Genomic DNA, 6,000 nt, shown 5'->3' with positions numbered 1-6,000 from the left:
TGACAGCCTCAGCCCCTCCTAGGAACCTACCCTCTGGGGTACCAGGACTGGTCTTTTCTGTTCCAATCTCTACGGTTCCGCATAATTCCAGACTGTGTGTCAAAATTACAATGTAGGTGGGGACTTAGGGCGGGAGAGTGATGGCTCCTTCTTTATATCCTGGTACTCTTTAAAAAATTAAAACAAAAACCAAAACCCACTCTAAGACAGAGCAACAATGTTAGGGTAAATTTGAAGAAAGCTGAATCAGAGCTCCCCCAGCCCGAACGTGCCCCTCACTCCCTTTCCGCTTGTGGGAACAGGGTGAAGAAGAATGAAATTAATATGAATTCTATGAAATGGTCCCCCCCCCCAATTCTGGTTTCCACCTTCCTAGAAACATAGGATCTTCCTCCTCACCCCAAAGTCCTCCCAGATTTGTTCCTCCCCTAAAATCTATTCTCTGGGACAGAGAGGAACAAGGCAGAACAGGGAAGAGGCCCAGGAGTCCAGAGTCAGAGCCATTTCCCTCTTCCCTGGTGTCTGCTTTCCCTTCTCCTTCCAGCCTCCTTCTGTTGCATTAAGATGTTGGCCATGTCTGGGGGAGCGAAGGGAGGGGCGGGTTAATAGGATCAGTAGCACTGTGACCCTCCCCACCCTCCCACCCCCAATCTCATTGACTAATTTACTGAGCTCTGGGCTGGCAGGGGCTGGGTGAGGGAGAGGGATGGGGCCTCTGGCCTGGGGCAGAGCCCTTGCTTCTAGCTCCGATGGATGTCCTGGAAGCCCAGGAGGGAAGAGTGAACCCGGGTGGGCATGAGGCCAATTCCACACACGCCTCCTTGTCGCCTGCCTCCTTTTTATGGACATCCTCAATTTTTTTTTTTTTTTACCAGCTTTCCTTTCTGTAGTACCAGCCTCCATTAGCCAGGAGGAAGGCTAGGTTCGGATGTCTTGACTCTATCACCCTCCAACCCCAGCCCAGATGCCTGCCAGGGCTATGTCCCTCCCTGGACCCCAGTGTATACTTGCCTTGCCTCTGTGCCGCGCGGAGAGGCCACTCGCCGCCGCTGCCGCCCGCTGGTCTCTCCTAGCTCCTCTCTTCGTGTGGAGTGGAGGATGCGGCTCCAGTACCGCTGACGTAGCATCTCTTATCCATTCAGGAATTTCGTTTGCTCCTTTCTTTCTCTTGCTGCTCTCCCTGGAAAGCCAGGAAAAAGGGGGACGCTGCCCCTATCTGGGACCATGACCACCACCAAAATAACAGTCTGTCCTTCCCGCCAGAGCCTCCTCCTCCTCCCTTCTCAAGTCGTGTGTGTGTGTGTGTGTGTGTGTGTGTGTGTGTGTGTGTGTGTGTGGTGTCTTTGTCATCCCCACTGCTTTCTGTTGCCTTTTCTAACCCAATGCAGGAAGAAGGGGCCAGGGGACACTATTGTTCCTCCAGGCCACCCTTGTCCCCAAGGAAGCAGGGAAGAGAATGAATGACAGAAGTACCCTTGTCCTTGTCCCCAGGCTTCTTTGAGTTTTAATTCACTTTTGAACTTGAGGCTGTGCTTCAATGTGTGGGGCGGGTGGAGAGTGGAGCTGACTCTGACTCATAGAAGACATCCTTTGCCACTTGAGGTGTTCAGTCCCTCCTTCCCCAAAACTCCTCAGGTCACCTAGCCCAACCAACTGGATTAATCATAAATTTAGCTCTTGGTTATGAAGGAATAAGTGGCCACTGGGAGATACAGGCAGAGACCTGGACTAGGGACAGAGCCACCAGCTCTTGGATGTCTAGACAGGAGGGGTGGGACCACAGGCTCAAAGTGGGAGATAAATCATCTTGTTCTTAGAGAATGATTTGGAGGTTGGTTTCCAGGGCTAGGGTTTAATATTTGGTGGAAGGTGAGGCCCCAGTGGTACAATGGCGGGGGCTCTTTTCTTTCCCCCCCACTCACAGCCCCTCCCCTTTCCTCCCTCCCACTCTCCCTGGCCTGCATGGGAACTCTGTCTGAGCTCAAAGTGACAGACAGCAGGCCTGCATGCTAATGAAGTTTGTCTCAAGTTCATTGTCAAAGCCCCCCCTCCCCATGGCCCCCTTCCCTTCTCTCTCATACACAAATCTCCCTCCAACTTTTGTCCCACAGATCTGGAGGCCACTTGAGTCTCTGCTGGCTGGCTCCCCTCTCACACCCTCCCCCACTGCTTTCAGTCCCCCTTCTCCTCACCACTTCCCTCAAATGGGGAGTGTGTGAGCGGGCTTTCTTCTCCGGTGCCTTCCCAGGCACCTTCTGGCCCAGGCATCCCTAAGCCCCAAGGAGGGAGTCTGAGGGCTGAAGTGTCAGAGTCTTCCGACAGTAGCCCTTCCCCATTCCATAGTAGAAAGCTGCCCCCCTTCCAAGTCCCCTATCCCCCAACTCCCAGCCCTGTCTGGACCCAGTCTCCCCATTCCAGTCCAGCTGCCCCTCCCCCACCCCTCCCATTATGATTTTTTTCACTCTCTCTTGATTACATCTGCTTCACTAGCTCAGAAATAAAGATCCTTTGAGACTAATTTTGCACCCCCACCTCTCCCCTCCCCTTTCCTCTAGCCCAGGCTCCGTTAGCTCCTTTCTCACCGGCTGGAAGACATTGAGTTCCTTGTCTAGGGAGCTGGGGGGTTGATAGGAGGGGGTGCCAATAGAATGGGGGGGTCTCTCCAACTCCAGGAGGACGTGTCCAGCAATCCAAACCTGTCCTTTTGTTCCTACAATCCCTTCGTACCATTACCACCCTCTGGAGCTCGCCTTTCCCTCAGTAACCAGGGGACAGGGAAGGAAGGGGAGGAGGACCCTGAACTCACCCCACCCTCAATTCCAGGGAAAGAAGAAGAGAAAAGGGGGGAAATTTAAATCCCCCCTCATTAGCCAGAAAGGAAGCAAAAGGGGTAATTATGATTAAAAGCAGACAGCTGTGGATCCCGGCTTTTATGTTGCTCCAAGCCCCCGCCCCACTTCTCCCATCGCCCAGAAACCGGCCCCCTGTGCATCCTGGCCCTCCTTCCTGCTGGAGTGGGGCTCATGCTGGGGAGACAGACATAGGGACAGGCCATTCCACTTCCTCCCCCCGATGGCACTTTCTGGAAAATCTTATTAGGCCCAGGAAATATTGTCTTCCTCTTCCTGACTCGCAACTGCAACCTGTACCTCAGAAGGTGTATCTATGGGAGGTGGAGATTTTCAGATAAGAGGAACTCCTAGTGTGGAGAAATCTTTGCTTTTCTTAGCCATGACATCAACAACGGCATTGATGCTAAGAATGAACTATAACCCAGAATATTCTCTCATTCCTCTTTGCTTGGACTTTGCCTTAGAGCATCAGAAGGGACAGCTGAGAGCAGAAGAGAGCCTGTGATAACAAAGAGGGCTACCAGGCTGGCGCACAGGAATACATATGTATGCCTGATCATTTTGGGGGTGGGGTTGCCAGGCCTATCTCTGCTATCATATGTATTTATAGAACTTGAGCTTAGGCCAGAACAGCAGGGTAATTGTAGCATCATTAGCATATATGCAAATCAGGCAACCTATATACACTGAATGGAGGCAAATTATTATTTATTCTCTTTCCTTTCTCCTTCTCTGGTATAAGCTCTGGTTCCTCTTGTAGCTGCACACCAGCAATTGTCTGACATTATAAGAGGGGCTGTAGCCTTGGAGGATGGGGGATGAGGTGGGAAAGATGGGGTGGGGGGGCAGAAAATGATGAAACCCAGCAAGAAGGTTTTTCTCACTTTATTCTGGAAGAGTCAGTCGGGGGAGATTCAGCGTGGAGACTGAATGAACAAAAGGGTGAGGTACAAGGGAGAGACCAGGCGGCTGTGAAGCAAACATGGAGGCAAAGTGGTTCACACGGAGTGAGGACCCAAGCCCAGAGAGTCCTGATTTGGGGAGAAGACCAAGATCTGTGGATCTGGGCTGAGCTGAGGGGTATACCTCCACACCCACCACAGGGCCTTATCAAACCTCCACTTCTACACCCATAAGTGGCCACAATGCCCAAACAGCAGCTTCTGGAGGATTCATTCATAGTCATTAACTGTCATACAAACCACGACCAAAGCTGACCTCAGAGCCCTTCTTTTTAAATATTTATTTATTTATCTTATGTATATGAGTACACTATTGCTGTCTTCAGACACACCAGAAGAAGGCGTCAGATCCCATTACAGATGGTTGTGAGCCACCATGTGGTTGCTGGGAATTGAACTCAGGACCTTTGGAAGAGCAGTGCTCTTAACCGCTGAGCCACGTCACCAGCCCCTCAGAGCCCTTCTTATCAGTGCTGGGGTGGAGAGCTCTCTCTGCCCCAGTTGGAGCTTTAGCCTTTACTAGCCCACAGTTCCTCAGTCTATGAGGTAGTACCCACTAACCCCCTCTTCACATTCCAGCCCCCTGTCACTCAGACTTCACACCACACAGAATGAGATAATAGACAGTTCCAGGTTTTATTGATCTCTCTCTCTCTCTCTCTCTCTCTCTCTCTCTCTCTCTCTCTCTCTGTGTGTGTGTGTGTGTGTGTGTGTGTGTGTGTGTGTGTGTTATTTCTAGGACTCATTGGACTGGATTAGACTTGTTTTCCTCTGCCTTGTGGAAAGGATGCTGCTGTCCCTGGATGGCTGCAGAGCATCCAAGGTGGCACCATCCCACTTCTACCATGCTCAGAAGGAACCTCCAACTCCTAAGGGGGTGTTTCTCTTCAATCCCAAACCTCTTTAAATTTTTTTCTATTACATTTATTTTTTTTATAGTGAGAGTTGCCACTTGCATGTAAGTGGTCAGAGGACACCTTAGGGGACCAGGCTCTCTCCTTCTATCCCATGATCCCAGGGATTGAACTCAGGTCATCAGGCTTGAGCAGCAGGTACTTTACCCACCCCTAGCCCCTCTCTGGAGCCCCTCAAAACTCCTCTCTTTTGATATCCCTAGAGATATCTCTGCCAAATCCCCTTCCCTCTTCCTCTCCTTGTCCATCCTTCCATCTGGCATTCACGAAGCTCTTGCCAATGAAGTCACACTCTACAAAGGCAACGCTGGGGAGGGGGTCACTGAAATTAGGGCAGGGTCTGAAATGTCCCTGGGAGATATACATGTGAATATTCAAGGAAGCAGAGGCCAAATAAATAAATACACAGTGAAAGGAAACAACCTCAGGGTTTTATTCGGATGTCTGTGCAGAAACAACCAACCAACCAACCAACCAAAACCCTGCGTTTTACAGTTTGTCCCTCAAGGCTCCGCAGCATCCTTGAGCATCTTTATTGGACTTCACTCCTACACCCAGCCAGTTTCTTTGTGGCTATGTTTAGTGAGAGAGCTGCGGGAGGCAGAAGCCAGGAGGACGGAAAAACAGAGTGAGGGAAGACATACAGAAAAACAAACTTCCTATGGACCGAAAGAGGGCTGCTGGGAGGCATGGGAGCCCAGTGGAGGACAGAGCAGCTGCGGAGATTGTTAGCCAGCCCCCTCGGTTTCCACCCCGCGGGAGAGAGTTGGGATAGGATCCCTTTCTTCTGCTTTGTCCTTCCTTCTGTTCAGTCTGGGAACTGGAGAGCAGATTTGCAATGTCACCAAGCATGTTCTGTACTTTACTAATCTGGAGTCACTATTCGAGTGACTTACCCAAGGACACCTTTCCCACCCTGGCGCCACATGGGCGGGTCAGCTAGCTTATATGCTATATGTATCTCTGTATATGCTTTCCTATCTCTGTAGCTCTCCCATATGATAATTAAACCACAAACTCCTGGAGCTGTGTAAAGCAAGTAAGTATCTTGTGCCCTCCTCTCCCACTGCGCTTCATGGGCACTTTCAACATCAGTACGTCAGTACTTTGCACTACTGGTCTTCTGCAGAACCTTTCTGTACCTGTGCACCTGGGACCAGTTTGTACACATTTTTAGTCTATACATTAGCCAGGTATGTCTAGCTACCACTCTCACTGACATTTGGAACCTGAGCCCTAGAGGTACAGCCCTTCACCTAGAGTCTTTTCCTA

Source organism: Grammomys surdaster, unplaced genomic scaffold, assembly GCF_004785775.1.
Source record: "Grammomys surdaster isolate TR1022 unplaced genomic scaffold, NIH_TR_1.0 125946, whole genome shotgun sequence".
Lineage (NCBI taxonomy): Eukaryota > Metazoa > Chordata > Mammalia > Rodentia > Muridae > Grammomys > Grammomys surdaster.
Note: the sequence above shows the minus strand (reverse complement) of the source record.